Source organism: Vipera berus (assembly GCF_964194415.1).
Source record: "Vipera berus genome assembly, chromosome: 2".
NCBI classification, from domain to species: Eukaryota; Metazoa; Chordata; class Lepidosauria; order Squamata; family Viperidae; genus Vipera; species Vipera berus.
The window spans coordinates 232,394,128-232,412,678 of record NC_138203.1 but is presented as its reverse complement, the minus strand read 5'-3'; the positions used below and the strand labels follow the sequence as shown (position 1 = coordinate 232,412,678).

At 41.7% G+C, this 18,551-nt stretch overlaps 1 protein-coding gene across 1 annotated transcript in view; it reads left to right on the top strand.

Moving 5' to 3' along the window:
• ERC2 (ELKS/RAB6-interacting/CAST family member 2) overlaps positions 1-18,551 on the top strand; it is a gene marked incomplete at its 5' end in the record, with an annotated part of 592,568 nt that overhangs the window by 458,955 nt on the left and 115,062 nt on the right. The window lies entirely within an intron of this gene.

Genomic DNA, 18,551 nt, shown 5'->3' with positions numbered 1-18,551 from the left:
TGCAGCAGTGATTGGGAAGTTGTCAGTGTGCCTGGTTATTTTCCTTGTGCTGGAGTTGATCCATACTTGGAAGGGAGAGCAGAATTAAACCTACACCTGTGGTTGTGTGAAAAGGAATAAGTTACTCCGAGGAACTGGGCCAGAGGTATAAGTGGGGGGGGGCATGGCATATTTAAATAATAAAGGCAGGAGTTTAAATACGGACCTGGCCTGCTAAGTGCATAAATATAAGTCGATTTTCACAAATGCAGGTAGTCTTCAACTTAGAATAGTTCATTTAGGGACCGTTCAAAGTTACAATGGCACTGAAAAAAAGTGACTTAAGACCATTTTTCACACCACTGCGGCATCCCCATGGTCACATGATAAACATTCAGATGCTTGGCAACTGATTCATATTTATGATGGTTGCAGTTTCCCAGGGTCATGTGATCACCTTTTGGGGCCTTCTGACAAGCAAAGTCAATGGGGAAGCCAGATTCACTTAACAACCGTGTTACTAATTGAACAACTGTAGTGATTCACTTAACAACTGTGACAAGGAAAGTCATAAAATAAGGCAAAATTCACTTAGCAAATGTTTCACTTAGCAACAGAAATTTTGGGCTCAATTGTGGTCGTAGGTCGAGGACTATCTGTATTATGGGGTTGGGACTGGGGCTACGTAGACACGTATCTGTCAATCATTGATTTACTGGGAATACAGTACTCTGAAGTTTGCAATGTAAGCTTTTTAAAAAAAAAATAAGTGTCATATTAGGTAGCTGATCCTCTTCATTGGCTTTTTTATTACTTTTATGCAGTGCTTTTTTTGTAAAAGAAAAAGGTGCCGGAACTCACACATGTCATATAACCCACCTTGCCCTCCCTACAAGGTTCCATGCAAAAAAGGTGCCGGAACTCCATTCTGAGCGTTCTATGAGAAAAAAAAGCCCTGCTTTTATGTATGTATGTACACACACACACACACACACACACACACACACACACACATGTAATTATTTTATGTAGCTGAAGATGAAGCAAAAGTTATTTAGGATCATGGGAAACTGCCTTATACTAGTTCACCTAGTTTATGGCTGGAGGGAAAAAAACATATAAGCAGAGGCAGTGGTGGGATTCAAATATGTGAACAACTGGTTCTCTGTGTGGATGCCGCTTCTAGAAGTCCATTCTGGGCCTGGGCAACAAAAATAATAGCTACTAGTTCTGCTGAAGTGGTGTGAACTGCCTGAATCCCACCACTGGGCAGAGGCAAAAAATAAAAAAATCCCCCTTCTGATGGTGGTAAAATACTTAGGGCTCAGCTCCCCTCTTACACTTCCTAGACATCTTTGTTATTCAGAACTGCCCAGAACTTTTGGGATGTGCTGCAGTTTGTTTGAGATTCCACAGGATATTTTGTTTACAGCATCCTTTTTCAAATGTTGTATGTTTATAGGTGGATCTAGGCAGTAAGACTGGACACATGATCCAAATTCAAATGTATCTCATCATATGGTTCTTGTTACTCATGTGGCACTCCATAATCAATGCCAAGTGGCTAGCATTTTCCAGACAGTGTGGACATAATATAATTAAAATTAGAGCTTTCTGGTTTAAATAAAAAACATCATAATGAACACCAAGGCTAAGATTTTATTTAAGTAAATAATTATACATTCATATGTTTATTTTTATGAACAAGGTCCCTTCCTTCCTTCACTCATTGTATCAGCGAAATACGTAGGCTCATTTGGAAACTGTCAGGAGAGTTTGACACTATATGAGTTGGACACTATATCAATCTTGTAAATAAATATATTCATGAGAAAGTTATAAATTCATAGCTAGGGTGGTGAAAGTCACTGATACAATATTAACATACCTAGGAAATATGAATATATAAGACCTGAAATACAAAAGTGTCGATTTTATGAACATGGTAGCTTTGATAATATATTTGCCAGGACAGCAATTCACAGAAACAGTAGAATAATTTATCACACAGCAGCCAAAAAAAAAATCACTTAACAATAAAAATATCCCACACACTGTTCTTTCCTCACTATTTCCTTTGGGTTGTTGCAATGGTATTTAAGACATAAACTTGCTGCTTCTAATAACAAGTTCAGTATCTTTGCTAATGTGTCCCAAATAAACGGATGTTGGTATTTCTCTAGAGTAGTGTTTCTCAACCTCAGCAATTTTAAGCTATGTGGGCTTCGAACTCTTCAACTCTTTCCCACCCATGCTGGCTGGGGAATACTGGGAATTGAAGTCCACACAACTTAAAGTTGCTGAGTTGAGAACACTGCTCTGGACCTTCATTTCAGAAAGAAACTCCATTATTCTAATGTCTTTCCTAAATATGCCTCTATCTTTACTTTGAAAATTCTGCAACAGCAGTATTAGGCCACACTAATACTCAGACAAGGTTGGAAGAGACCTTAGAGGTCTTCTAGTCCAACCCCCTGCTCAAGCAGGAGACCCTATACCACTCCTGACAAATGTTTCTCCAATCTCTTCTTAAAAACCTCCAGTGATGGAGCATTCACAACTTCTGGAGGAAAGCCAATCCACTGATTAGTTGTCCTATCTGTCAGGATATTTCTCCTTAGTTCTAGATTGGATCTTTCTTTGAATATGTTTTCATCCATTACTTCTTGTCTTGCCCTCAGGTGCTTTGGGGGATAAGTTGTCCCTTATTTGTCAGCCTGTCAAATATTGGAAGACTGCTATCATGTCACTCCTAGTCCTTCTCTTTGTTAGGCTATACCCAGTTCCTGCAACTGTTCATCATATGTTTTGGCTTCCAGCCTCCTAATGATCTTTGTTGCTCTTCTCTGTACTCTTTTTTTTTGTATTGAAGTATCCAGAACTGGATGCAGTATCCCAATATGGTCTCACCAAGGCAGTATATAATAATGGTTGTAATACTTCTTGTGATTTTAATACTATTCTTCCACTGATACAGCCTAGGACACCATTGGCTTTTTTGGCAGCTGCAGCACATTGCTGTCTCATACTTAAGTGGTTGTCCAGTAGGATGCCTAGATCCCTCTCATAGTTACTGCTGTTGAGTACTTGCCATCTATTCTATACCTGTTCACTGGGTTTTTCTAAATTAAACTTAAATTTAATTTTTAAAATTTAATTTAATTTATCTTAGACTTAGATAAAGTTCTTAATTCAGTATACTTTTTGGAAAAACTCTATACTTTTTAGAGGTTTTTAGAATCTAAACACTATCCAAAACAGTGATATTATTAATTGGTTTAACAAAGCTAAATATATATGTGATCTCACCTATTTATTGATTATGTAGCACACAGTGATTTCAGAGCAAATTCGTTTCACACATGGTTCAATTTCAGTTGCCAAAGTAGAATTACATTTGCTTCAAATACCAATACCCCTTTTATTGCATCATCAGCATCATCAGGATTTTAGATTACAATTGTGATCCTTTCTTAATGCTCTGGCTATAAATAAGAGAAAATTCAGATGATTCCGTAAACCAAGTAAAAGTTATTCCTAGTTCATAAAGCCTACGCCTACTTCCTACATTTTGGGGAGCCCAATATTCATTAGCAATAAGAAGATTACAGTGAAAACAGGAAGGTAATTTTACTATATCTATTTATTATTGAAAGAAAGGTTAAAATACGTGGAGTTTAATGTCATTTTTGGACAGTATTCAAAAGAACTTTAGTAAACATTAAATAATTTCCTAGTCTACTTAATACAAGGAAAGTATTCACTCACAGCTACGTTTGAGAAGATCCATTTCCCTGTATGTGTTTCTGCCTGTTTGAAACCTGGGCCAGTCTAATAACTTTCTGGAGTTTGTGATCAGTGCACCTCCTCTTTCTAAATATTTTCATCTGCCTTTTTAAAGGCTGGTTTCTTGTCTGTAACAAATTTGGGAAACATTTACCCACCAAAGAAGATCAATGACTCAGTTGCCTTGCTCAAATTTGACATCCCCGCTCCTGGAAATGCCCGCAGCAGTTCTTTTAACAAGGAAGTCATAATTAGTCGACATGAATCTGGTATCTGACTTCTTTTCATGCCTATCTTTAAACTGCTAATTAAGGAAATATTTGTGTGCTGTTGTCTGAACCTCTCCTCTCCTCGATTCTTGAAATAACGTGGATCTGTTCCATATTTTCCTCACCTCCCAGCAATGTTCTGCCTTCAGATCTGCTGCAGTTTGACACTATACAGCTTTTAAATTAAAGTTGGCTTAAGAAGTTAGCAAGGAGCTTCAAAAAGAATTTTTTTTTCACAGTGATATTTGGATAGTAACTTCATTAGTACTCTTCAGTCTAAGAGTAAAAATCTAAAATTTAAATTTAAAATCTGCTCTGATGTCTGCAAATGACAGTATGAGATGTGTGTCTATTTCCTCCTCAGTTTGGTTTCTTATTTTGAAAATACTTTGCTTGCTTTGCTGCTATCGTGGTAAGAAAAGTGTCCTCTTCCATAGATAGTTATTGAAGTGAGGATGACTTAAGTAAAGAGATTCAGTATACTGTATGTTTCTCAGTAAATAAGGGAAGGAAAGGGAGAAAGGAGGGAAAGATGGGAAGGTCGAAAGGAGAGAGGGAAGGCAGGCAGGCAAGTCACATCAGCCCATGATGCACATGGGCTGATGCTAGGATTACCTTCTTTGATTCTTTATGGTATGTTCTATCAATTTTCTACCCCTGATCTTTTTATTCTCATCCCTACTCTCCACTCCTGTATAACACTGAATTCCATATTAAACTAATGGTCTCACTGTTAATTCCCCAGTATATAGCAAATACTTTAATAGTCTGACTCTACCTTATGCAATATTTTTCTCTCATTCTCAGTTTTGGCTGCAATTACATGCATTTTTCATCCAAATCATTATTCCTACAAAGCATCTTTTTTCATATTTTCCATTGATAAAACTTCCATGAATAAAAAGTTACAATTTATTTCATTTTTGTTCACTCAGCATCCTTATCTTCTGTCCTTAGTGCATTTTCCATTTATTCTGATGTGAGATTGATGTATCTCCTAATACTTCTTCATGCAAGTCATCTAGTTTCTCTTCCTGCATTAGATTTCCTCTCACGGGGCCTTCTTCCCTTTCTTCCATGTATTGTTTTTTTCCTTCAGGGCCCATTTCTATCCAACCAAGAAATGGTCTCTTTTCCCATGCATAAGCTTTTGTCACCTTTCCCATCCTTCACTAGTTCACTCAGTATTCTACCATAAAGACTTAAATCTATCATGCTTTTTATATTTTTCCCCCTCAATTCCATTCATTCAAACTTTTTTTATTATTGTTAAATTTATTGCAAAATTTATTTAATTAATATGCTGCTGATCTTACTATCCAAGGCGAGTCTGGGTGACTTGTTTTCCAAAGCTCTTTCTGGTCCTTCCATTACCACCATTCCTCATGATATAACATACAAATATCACTAGTTTATTAATTCATACTTTCATAGGCATGTATGATAACTTTGATGAAATTAACTCATGTCATGCCTTTGGCATCATAATTAGACATAGCTGTTTCAACATTTGCCACATCTAAGAAAGCTATTTTTAAATTTTTATTTTTCCTTACCATGGAATCTAGGTTTAGGTTATTTTGTTATTTTAATATTTTAGGGTTCTGTAGCTTCCATTGTACTGATAACATAATACTTGACCGGAATTAACAGAATCACAGAGTCAGAAGGGTCCCTGGAGGTCTTCTAGTCCAACCCCCTGTTCAAACAGGAAATCCTACACCTTTTCAGAAAAATGCTTATCCAATCTCTTCTTAAATTAAAATGATTACTTTTAACCAATGATTTCAAATGATTTCAAAACAATGATTTCAAAGCCATTATTTTATTGTGGTTCTCATTCAAATACAGTTAGTGTTGTGTATGTAAATAGTTGCAAAACAAGGGAATTTGCAGACTGCACAGTAGCTAGGTTTGAGCGGGAGATTCAGGTGCAGTCATTGGCTGCAAATAGCAAGAAGCGGGAAAATAAACGCCTCTGATTGGTTACAGTTCAAACAGTTCCACTATAAAAGGTTGCAACACTTGACAGTTGCCAGTTGACATTTGTGTATTCAATAAACTCGTTCATTGCAAAAACCACTCTGAGTCCTCGTCTATCAGAACCAAACAATTGGCGACGAAGGTGGGATAGACAGAAGACCAGAGAATCGGCGAATTGTTGTGCAAAGGCGGCAAATTCGAAAACGAGTCACAGTCAACCGGCGGCCGCGGTGAAATAGAAAATTCTCCGAATGGCGCAAATAGGGTCTTTGAAGGAATTCGACCCAAACTTCCCCGAGGATTGGGAAGAATACATCGGTCAAGTAGAAGGGTTCCTGCTAGTGAACGGAATCACAGATGACCGGAAAAAGGCGGCAGCATTATTGACGATTTGTGGCACAGCGGTCTATAGAATCGCTGTCGGACTGTGTCAACCGCAACCGGTCTCTAGCGTGCCTTATGCCGACCTCTTAGCCAAACTAAAGGTCCACTTTACACCTAGGAGATCTGAGCTCTTTTGGCGGCGCATCTTTGAGAAAAGGAACCAGAGACCGGGTGAATCCATTCAAAAATTTGTCGCTGCCGTCAGGGAAGCCGCAGTACGATGTAAATATGATAACTTAGAAATAAGAATTCGGGACCAAGTCGTACTGGGCTTGCGTGATGAGCAGCTACAAAACAGAATAATCGCCAAACCCACCGGCGATCTGCAGGAGGTGATAGATGAACTCTTAACGTACGAGTCTACCGGGTATCGCGACCCCCCCCGCAGTAGCATGGCAGCGTCGTCCGAGATCAACCAAGAGGGCTATGTGGACTGTGGGGAGGTGGACCAGCAGTGGGAAGACGACATTGCCGAAGTCTCCAGGCGATTCGGGAAATTGGCGCCAAGACCACCCAGAAGTGAGGGGCCTGATCCTAACCGCCGACAAAAACCCGCAACTCCGCAAAGACAAGCGACCGGGGCACAACGACCATGGAGGGACACCGCAACCAGACCGAGAGACAACGACAACCAAAACCGGTGTGGCAGCTGCGGAGGCAACCATCCCCGTGCATCTTGCCGATTCCGGAATGCAAAGTGCAGGGCGTGCGGGAAGACTGGCCACATCCAGGCCATCTGTAGGAGCCGCGCTCGTGACAACCGCCTTCACGAAGTCGATGTGTGGCCCGAAGGTAAGGTAACCCCTTACTTTAGTGGCAAAGAGACCCCTAGACCCCGGGTTAAAATCCCAAATCTAGGGGAGGTGGCGCGCGTCAATCGCAGGAGGAATGGGAAAAACAGCAATTTTCCAGAAGGAAAATTAAAAATCATAGTCCATCTGCAAGGGGTTCCTTGCAGAATGGAAATAGATTCAGGGGCTTCAGTGTCAATAATTTCCAGTGAAACCCTTGAGAGGATTGAACAAATAAGTGGAAGGAAAATTCCACTTAGTTCAACAAAAATTCAATTAACAGACTTTCAAAAAAGCCCAATAAAAATAAAAGGGAAGATTAGCCTTAGAGTAAAATTTAAGGGATTTAAGGGGGTCTTAGATTTAATAGTTACTGAAGGGCATAGGACTAGTCTAATTGGCCTTAACTGGTTCCCGGCCCTGGGCATTTGGGTCGGGGGAATAAATTCAGTAATTAAAAATAAGACCCTCGAATCAGTCTGCAATGAATTTGCAGACGTATTCGATGGGTCTCTCGGTAAATACAAAGGGCCCCCGATTAAATTTAATCTAGACCCCTCAGTGAAACCTATCAGGCTTAAGGCCCGAAGGGTGCCTTTCGCCCTGAAGGAAAAAATCGAGGCCGAGCTCGACAGGCTTGTAGGCCAAGGAGTATTAGAACCTGTTGAGGGTGGTCTGTGGGAAACGCCGATTGTCACACCCCTCAAACCCAATGGGGATGTGAGAATCTGCGCTGACTACAAGGCCACCCTGAACATTGGAATGAAAAAGCATGCTTACCCGGTCCCGACGGTGAAGCAGGTCCTCGCCACGATCCAGGACGGCGCCATGTTTGCCAAGTTAGACTTGGCGCATGCGTACTTACAGTTGACTGTTTCTGAAGAGGCTGCAGAAGCACAGACGATCGTTACCCACAAGGGGGCGTTCCGGGTCCACAGACTGCAATTTGGTATTGCAGCTGCTCCAGGCATCTTTCAAGAAGCGATGGAGAGGACCTTAAAGGGCATACCTGGTGTATGCCCTTACTTTGATGATGTCCTGATAGCTGGAAAAAATGAGGAAATGTTAGTAGAGCGGCTGGAACAGGTACTGGGCAGATTTAGGAGGGCTGGATTGAAACTAAAAAAGGAAAAATGTTCCATTGGGGTTAAGTCCACTGATTTCTTGGGGTTCAGGATAGACAAAAATGGAATCCATCCTACCCCTGACAAAATTAAAGCAATTAAATGGGCTCCTGAGCCAAGGAACAAGGCTGAACTACAAGCCTTCCTTGGCTTAGTAAATTTTTACCATACGTTTGTACCTCACAAGGCTGCCATTGCAGAACCCCTCCATAGACTCTTAGATAAAAAGGCTCCTTGGCAGTGGCTGAATAAACATAGAGTTAGTTTCCAAACATTAAAAGACATCCTTTCCAGCCAATCAACTGTAACCCACTTTATAGAAAATAAACCTATTTACCTAGCGTGCGATGCTTCACCTTATGGTGTGGGGGCTGTGATCAGCCATTTAGACAATCAAGGGATACAAAGACCAATCGCATATTATTCCCGGACACTAACCAAAGCTGAGAGGAATTATGCTCAGATTGACAGGGAAGCATTGGCAATCGTGGCAGGAGTAAAAAAGTTCCATGACTACCTTTATGGTAGGAACTTTACCATACTGACTGACCACAAACCCCTGTTGGGACTGTTTACCACGGATAAACAGACTCCCCAAATCATGTCACCCCGAATGCTGAGGTGGTCCATTTTCCTCTCAGCATATTCATTTTCTCTCCAATACAGACTGGGCAAGGACATGGGACATGCTGACGCCCTTAGCAGGCTGCCATTGAACATCACTGAGGATGACCCTGCCCCTGTGGGACAAATAATGTCCCTACAGGACATCCCTGACTGGCCTTTAACCGCTAAAGATATAGCTGTGGCGACAAACACTGACCCAACTTTAAAGAGAATAATGGCCTGGGTTCTGAGTGGGTGGCCAAATGCCAATCCGGATGCCAAGTACATTCCATATTTCAGAAGAAAAGATGAACTGTCAGTTCATTTGGGATGTTTACTGTGGGGAAACCGTGTGGTTATTCCTGAAATCCACAGGCCAGCCATTCTATTAGAATTACATGAAGGACACCCAGGAATAGTACGCATGAAAGCGTTGGCTAGGAGCCATTTGTGGTGGCCAGGACTGGACAACAACATTGAGGAATGCGTTGCCAATTGCCATCTGTGCCAACGCTCTAGGCCAGAATAACAACACATTCGTACGCATAAATGGGAGTTAGCTAGAAATCCTTGGTCCAGGATTCATATTGATTTCGCTGGACCGTTCCAGGGGTTAACATTTCTGGTGGTTGTAGACAGCTTCTCTAGATGGCTAGAGGTAGTACCAGTCAGTTCAGCGACTTCTGGTAGAACAATACAGGTATTAAGGGGCCTCTTTGCCACTCACGGGTTACCAGACGTAATTGTGTCAGATAACGGGCCACAATTCACCTCTGTTGAATTCCAGGATTTCCTCAAGGCCAACTCGATTAATCACAAGACATCAGCACCCTTCCACCCATCCACCAACGGCTTGGCTGAACGAAATGTGAGGACCATGAAAGACGCTTTAAAAAGGATCATCCGAGGTGACTGGCATCAAAGACTGGCCGAATTCTTGCTGACCCAACACACGACCCCATGTACTGCTACTGGCAAAAGTCCAGCTGAAATGAGGTGGGGAAGGAGACTAACCACCAAATTGGACAGATTACACCCTGACAGACTTCCACCAAGTGCTGAACTGGACATTCCTAATAGAACATTTAAAGTGGGGGATTTAATCTGGGCTAGAAACTATGCACAAGGGGACAAATGGATTCCAGGGGTGGTTACTGAAATTTTAGGTCCCCTGTCGTACACTATTGAGGGGGAAGGGAATAGGATCAGCAAGAGACACATAGACCAGTTGAGGAAGAGAACTAGTGGGTGCGTACCAGAAGAAGGGGATCAAAGCATAATTGTGGGGAACAGTACATCCTGGTTCAGTGATAACAACCTGCCAGATAGTGGGGTTGCAGAATTGCATAACAGCTCAGCCCCTGGTAACCAACAACAGCAATCTAGTCAGTACGATTGGGAAATACCCCTGCGGAGTAGGCCAGGAACAGATGATCTTCAAACACAAACAAATCCACAAAACAGCAATAGGGAAGCATCAGAGCCAGTTAACCAAGAGCCCAGGTCCAACAGAGACAATCAGCCAAACAGACAATCTGGTAAGGGTGTCCCTAGCAGCCAGGGCAATAGATACCCTTCTAGAATCCATAGGCCACCAAAATACTTGAAGGATTTTGTTCATAAATAACAACAACTGGGGGGTAAGGGGTGTTGTGTATGTAAATAGTTGCAAAACAAGGGAATTTGCAGACTGCACAGTAGCTAGGTTTGAGCGGGAGATTCAGGTGCAGTCATTGGCTGCAAATAGCAAGAAGCGGGAAAATAAACGCCTCTGATTGGTTACAGTTCAAACAGTTCCACTATAAAAGGTTGCAACACTTGACAGTTGCCAGTTGACATTTGTGTATTCAATAAACTCGTTCATTGCAAAAACCACTCTGAGTCCTCGTCTATCAGAACCAAACAGTTAGTGTAATTCATACAATTCCTAGTGAATCCAGATATTTCATATTCATAATTTTCAATACAACATCTTCTTCATGTGTTAGCATGGGAATTGCCAGAATTATTCATTTCTGGATATTTTTTTCTGTGGACACGTCTTAATGAAAACTATTCCATGCAATTATGTTCTTTGATCATTGAAATTGACAATAAATAATGGTGTGATTATCCATGAATTTCTGTATCTGCTTTTTCAATTATTATCCCATGTGTATTTGTGAGTACATATGGTTTTATGTTCTATATGCAAAAATGTTTTAACTTTAGCCAAGAATACTTTCATTAAATTCAACTGAATTGCTAACTCATTTATAGTGCTGATCTGCTGCCTATGCATTCCTAACCTTGCAGTAGGACCTGTATATTGACCACGTGGTATTGTTCTTGAAGACTAGTTGGAGTCAGTGGCAAATATTTACACAGAATGGATTTATTTTTGATACAGGAAGTTCTTACTTAGTGACCACAACTGAGATTGGTAACTTAATGGCTAAGCAGAAAACCATATGAACATGACTTTTTTTTAATTAACTCTACATGCCACAAGTCAGTTGTGAAGCTCCTGAATGGTGATCAGTTGACCATACGATGCTGCAATGATGGAAATGTAAAGATTGGTCACGAAGTTGGGTTGGGTTTTTTTGTAACTTTGAGCAGCTGCTAAATGAAGCAAGCAGTAAGCAAGCACTACCTGTCTAGTTAAGAGATTAAAAAGCACATTATATCAGATCTTCAGCAGTAACATTTATCTATTTTTTACCTTCCATCATGACCCTTCAGCTTTTCCAGCTTTTAAAAGATGACTGAAGAGGACTATATAGTGCACAGCTATATTTCTATGTCACAACACAGTATCTGAAACTAATTTAAACAACCTTTCAATGTGTGGCTCTATGGCTGTACTCTCTCTGGATTTACTTCCCTGTGCATGGAGCAGCATTGGATCAGATTTCCATGACTTTTGTGCAGTAGTGCATGGTGAGAAATAGCATGGTATATGAGGTCCTTACACACCATAGTTTGTCTGTAGAAAGATGAGGAATGGGAGCCAGCTTGGAGGAGGGGGCCTGGTGTGATGCCTTCCCCTCATATATTGTTATGTACATGGGAAGAATCTGTGGAGAAGTGTTAGTTCCAGGAGCTGTAACTACCAGTATTTCCTTTTTTGGGACTGGCCTCCAAAATCTTTTCCTGAGAAATTGCTCTGTCAGCCATTGCCACAATACATAAATCTAGAATGTCATATGTGGTATTGAATTTTTCCACAAATTATGATTTTGGGACAGTTGTGCAGGTGTGACATAATATATTGTTTTCAAAAGGAAATATGCATTCAGTGCAGATAATAGAGCTCTGGTTGTTTATTTAAAGAATCATCTACATCTATATCCATGGTAGATTAACAGCATGTTTGGTTGGGGGCAGAGGGTAAATGAAAGAAAGAAGTTGCTTCAAATGGGATCTCTCATCACAGTTTTTCTGAAATCACCTCCTACGGAACCTAAAGTTGAATGCTCAGGGTCAGAAGGGAAAGAAAACAACAATTAAGGTGACAGGATGATTGAATAGCTTATTTTCCATTGGCTTATGATCAGAACATAAAAGGTGGGATATATGTTCCAGGTCAAGTGGTATTAATTATATGTTAATTGTTATTTTGCAATTAATTATACATTTTATGACTACAGCAGTGACAAAGTCTATTGTAAGTACTTTTGTATGATTACATTGGTGGGAATTATACATGGGGAAAACTTGCTTTCAGAAATCCTGGTATTGAAGTCTTCATTTTATATTGCCTCACACTTTTGATTTACTCAACTTGGTGCCTATTGACAGAGCTTAGAAGGCTATGCTCTGACTAACCAAGCTGGGGAATGAAGCCAAAGTGTTTACATTATTCTCTTTTAAATAGACTTCGAGATACCATAGCAATGGATTGTTCTTCAAGGCTTCTGGGAGACTGTTCAAGAGGGTTAAACTGCCTGACAGCAATCAGCACAGAACATTTCTTTAATTCTACACACATTTTTTCTCAGTGCAAGCGAAAACCATTTTTGTTTATTTCGTTAGCTCTGTCGTTCTAAAAACTGAATATAGTGTAAGGTTATTAAATCTGTTTTAGTGCTTGTTTTGTTCCATTGCTAATCATTTTCAAGTATATGCTAAATGTCTCTTATTTATTTATTTATTTACATTTTAACCCTTATTTTGAGATTAATATCTTCAACATATAGATATGTTGACAGTTAGAACAATTAATCAGTGGAACAACCTGCTGTCATGGTTCCGATAGATGAAACCCATCAAAAAAACTTCAAGGCATTTTTTTTTCCTTAAAGAACATTTTATTCAGGAAACAAAGTATTGGCACTACATAGTTGAACTGAAAAACTAAATTCCCTTCCCCCAGATACAAAGTAACAAAGTGCAATAACCCCAATAAGCTGTCATAAATCACATTCTCCAATTAGCCTAAAACATAGGCTTTCTCCCTAGCTCAGGGATAGGCAACCTTGGCTCTTTTATGACTCATGGACTTCAACTCCCAAAAATTCTGGGAGTTGAAGTCCATGAGTCATAAAAGAGCCAAGGTTGCCTATCCCTACCCCAGCTCCTCAACCCGCCAAAACATCATCAGCTCAGCCTTGGGTTCCCACAAAGCAGCGTTGTTGTTATGACTAACTGGGCTCAAGCTTTAATCCCAAACCCCCCTTTCTGCACCTGATTTCTAAATACCAGAAAAAGCATGTTAAAAGCAAAGAGAAAATCACTGCAATTTTCATCAGCTGTCAGAGCAGGAACATCCAATGTTTACAGTGTTGACATCTGGCCCCCATTAGAAAAAGGATAAATCCTGCAATTCAAACAAAATCATAGGTTAGGGGTTGCCCCTTGGTTTATTAGGGTGCTTTTCATAGAATTTACTAATCAGCCTGTCAGCTTTTACATCACTAGATTTTACCCATGTAGCTTCAGACAATGGATATCCTTTCCACTGCACTAAGTACTATAACTTTCCTTTAAAAAAACTAGAATCAAGAATATGCTTCACCTCATAATGGGTCTGTCCATTACCACTAGAGATCCAGGTGCCTTCCTAGGGGGAGGTCGTAAGGTAGAACCCCAAAAAGGTTTCAGTAGGCTACAATGGAACACAGGATGGACTTTCCCTAACAGTCTGGGAAGCTTTAACACCACCATGACTGGGTTAATGATTCTTACAATGGGGAAGGAACCTAAATACTTTGGTCCCAACTTCTTACTAGGCAACTTAAGTCATAAATATTTTGTGGATAAGTAAACTTTTCCCCCAACCAGGATTGACCTTTGGGGAGCCCTCTTTTTATCTGCTTGATTTATATGTATATCACAGAAGCGATTTTCATTTTGTCCCAAACCTCCTTCCACCTCCTCACCCACTGATCAAGCGTTTGGGAAGCAGAAGGTCACTGGGGATATTTGGGTATTGGGTTGAATTCTTTTCCTGTGGCAACTTTAAAAGGCGTAAAACCGGTGCTGCTGTGAACAGTTATTGTAAGCCATCTCTGTGAAAGGGAGGAGGTCAGTCCAGTTCGTTTGCTGATAATCCGCAGAACTATGTCAAGAGCTGTGCAGTGTGTGCCACCATGAAAAGAATTCTGGGAAAAGCCCCTGGACTATTACAACCGGTTGCAAACCCTTTGCAGCCTTGGGAAGAAATTGCTATGGATTTTATAGTGGAGTTACCTGAAAGTAGGGGGAATACGGTGATTTGGACTGTGATAGATCTTTTTTCAAATCAGACTCATTTCTTCGCCTGTCAGTCCAGAAACTAACTCCTGTCAGCCCAGAAACTAACCAAGATGTTTCTTAAGCACATTTACAGGCTGCACGGTGTGCCAAAGTGGATAATCTCAGACCGAGGGTTACAATTTACAGCCAAGTTCTGGAGGGGTTTCCTCAAGTTAATTGGCTCATCACAAGGACTGTCATCAGCTATTCAACCATCTACGAATGGGGCGGCTGAAAAAGCAAACTCAATGGTGGAGCAGTACCTCAGATGCTATACAGTACATCCCATTTCAAACCCAGCCACCAGAATTGTCAACGAACCAGATGCAGTGTTTTTAAATAGTCAAAGTGTCCAGCTTGTTTCACATCGTGAGCGGTAGGTGGGGTGGGTGCTCCAGATGTCTGCAGGGGAATAAGCTGCATAGAGGCTTCGTGCCCAATCCAGCCCAGCCATGGCATGGAAAGCGAGGCAGCAGCCCCACGTGCGTCCCCGTGCATGAGCATGCCCCCATCCTGCCAGGAAAGTGGAGCCGTGGCATCTGTGGCAGCAGAGTGCAGATGAGCAGCCGTGGCTTTCGCTTCCCTCCGGCCTCCATTTGCCTGAGGCCTGAGTTCAGCGCACCTATCTGGCTGGCGACAAGCTGGAGAGTGCCAGTGTGGCAACTGCCCCGGGATGAGTGGTAGGTGGGGTGGGCTCTCCTGATATCCGCAGGGGAAGAAGCGGCCAGAAGGCTCCATGCCCAGCCCAGTACAGCCCCACCCCGGCACAGCAAGTGAGGCATCAGCCCCATGTGCATCCCAGGCAAACAGAGCTGCGGCATCTGCAGCAGAAGAGCGAAGGCAGGCAGCATAAGACACGAGGAGCCCAGATCCCAGCACAGCCCCTCCCCACTCACCTCCCTCCTCAGAAGAGCTGCAGGGCTCAGGAGCCTCCCCCATGCTCCCCATCCCCTCAGGGAAGAAAACCATAGTGAGACAGTGTTCTGTTTTAACTTTTTTCCTTGTCGCTTTTTGGAGTTTTCAGCCTGCTTTCATGAGATGGCAGCATTTGGCAGGGGGTGTAGCTGCCCCATTCCCTCGCCAAGCCGTTAGCTGAGCAAAATGCCCTCCTGCCCATGCCCACCCACCACAGACCCCCTACATCTCCCCCAACCCTGCCTGGCCCCCAAAGGATCCCTCCCCAGGAGCAACATTGAACTGGCCATGCCCACCCTGGCCTCTCTCACCCAGTCTGCCATGACCACCGTAGCTACACCCACCCAGTGGGCCACGCTCACCCAGAGGGCCACAGCTGCCCAGCGCCTGGCAATGCATGTGCAGTTTGGGCACTCGTTCTTTAAAAAGTTCGCCACCACTGGTATAGGGTTTCCTGCCTGAGCAGGGAGTTGGACTAGATGACCTCCAAGATCCCTTCCAACTACTTCTTCTTCTTCTTCTTCTTCTTCTTCTTCTTCTTCTTCTTCTTCTTCTTCTTCTTCTTCTTCTTCTTCTTCTTCTTCTTCTTCTTCTTCTTATTATTATTATTATTATTATTATTATTATTATTATTATTATTATTATTATTATTATTATTACTACTACATATTTATAATTACCTATAAATATATTATTCCCCATGTTCTGTGTCTTTTAGGTGACAGAAATGTGAATATGTGTGCATTCATTGCTTGGGGACTAATATCAAGAGCATGTGATTGTTTCACAGCTCCAGATAATCCTAAATTACATCCAATGTTTGCAATAATTTTTAGACAACTTTCATCCTGGTTTGGGACCAAAATCCCTTTAATGGCTCTAATAAAAGGCATACATTTTGTGTTTGACAGGAGATAGAAAAAATTATCTTGAGACTTTATTGCTATGTCTTTATAGTGGTTTCACGACCATTTCACATTTTTTTTCTAAACCAGTAGAAATGAATGATTCTTTTAAATATTCTTCAAAATCTCACCACAAGCTTGCTTTTTCTATCACTGCTCTTGGTATTTCCAGGTTTTCATAGAGCTGAGTCCACACATTTTCTGAATTTTGACCAGATGACTGTCTACAAAGTCTTCATATTTATCTAAAGCTAGAGTAGGCTTCCCTCTAAAAGCTATAAACTGTTATAATTATATTGACTAAACTGTTTGGGTGTATTGTGTTTAATTATTTGAAGCATGAATTTATAAAATAGAACCCAATATGTTAAACACATGCATGGGTGCATACATCAGATACACACAAACTTTGTTACAATTAATTTTAGCATTTTTTCTGAATACGTGGGCAATGTCTGAAGAAATCTGGTTACCTTCAAAAAACCGTGATAAGTTTTGCTTTCATCATAGCTACAATTACTCATGGTTTGGGGGATTGGCAGCAATGAATTAGAACCAAACTTTCTTGAAACACACTTTTTTGTCGTCAATCCTCAGAGAGTTCCTTGCTTAAGTGATTTATGAAGACTAACTGTAATTTAGTCAGTTACCCCAGAATTGTACTGAATTATGAAAACTATTGAAACAAATGGCAGAATTCACATCTTGTTGATCATGCTTTACACATAGTTGATGAAATAATTTGCTTTACGCATAGTTGATAAAATAATTTGTGAAAAGTGTAATCACCCATTGTAAAATGGTAAAACTTGCAACTAAGCGATGGATGAGTACGTTTATAGTTAAACTTGAAAAAAATATTAAAAAATCATTTTTTAACAATAAAAAACTGGTAAATGACTGTCTAAGCCACTTGAGGTATGCTGTAGGTTTGAAAATAGTATGGAAAGTAGCAAGACTCACTGAGTGCCTTAGATTCTTTATTAGATCAGGGTGACATATTAATTTAACATTAGTTTAGCTTGAATTCTGCTGTTCCAAGAAAATCTGGATATGGTTTTGCAGAGATGGTCTTAATTTATACCACATTCCATATATATCAATAACACTTAGATGTATCTCTCCCCTCCTGTTCAACATCTATATGAAGCCGCTGGGCGAGATCATTTGTGGTTTCGGGGTGGGGTATCATCAGTATGCTGATGATACCCAACTTTTTCTTTCCACCCCGAACCAACCCAGTGATGCCCTCGCCGCGATGTCCCGTTGCCTGGAGGAGGTCCAGGTCTGGATGGGGAGAAACAGGCTTCATCTCAATCTTGCCAAGACTGAGTGGCTGTGCATACTGGCATCTCAGACTAACCAGTCTATTCCACCTTTAATGATGGGGGGGTGAGGTGTTACCCCCCGTTGATAGGGCTCGCAACCTGGGCATGCTCCTGGACTCACAGCTCAGTTTTGAAGACCATATAGGAGCCGTGACCAGGGGGGGCTTTGCCCAGGTTCTCCTGTTGCGCCAGTTGCGGCCCTACCTGGACCGAGATGCCCTGCGCACCGTTACTCATGCACTTGTGACCTCCCGATTGGACTACTGCAACGCTCTCTACATGGGGCTGCCCTTGGAGACCACCCGGAGGCTTCAGCTGGTGCAGAATGCAGCTGCGCGGGTTGTGATGGGGGTTTCCTGATACTCCCATGTAACACCTCTGCTCCGCAAACTGCATTGGCTTCCGGTTGCCCTCCGGGTGAGATTCAAGGTGCTGGTTATGACCTATAAAGCCCTAAATGGCTTGGGTCCAGGATATCTGAGGGAGCACCTGCTGCCGGAATCAAGGTCCCTTCGTCCTGTGCGCTCCCACAGGGAGGGTCTTCTCAGGGTACCGCCGGTAAAAGATTGCCGGCAGACAATACCCAGGGGGAGGGCCTTCTCTGTGGGTGCGCCAGCCCTCTGGAATCAGCTGCCTGTAGAGCTTAGGACTGCCCCTGACCTTTGCTCATTCCGCCGGGACCTGAAGACCTGGCTCTTTGAGCTCTCTGGCCTGGTCTGAGCATATTAATTGGGATTTTAACTGTTTTTTTTAACTGGGGTTT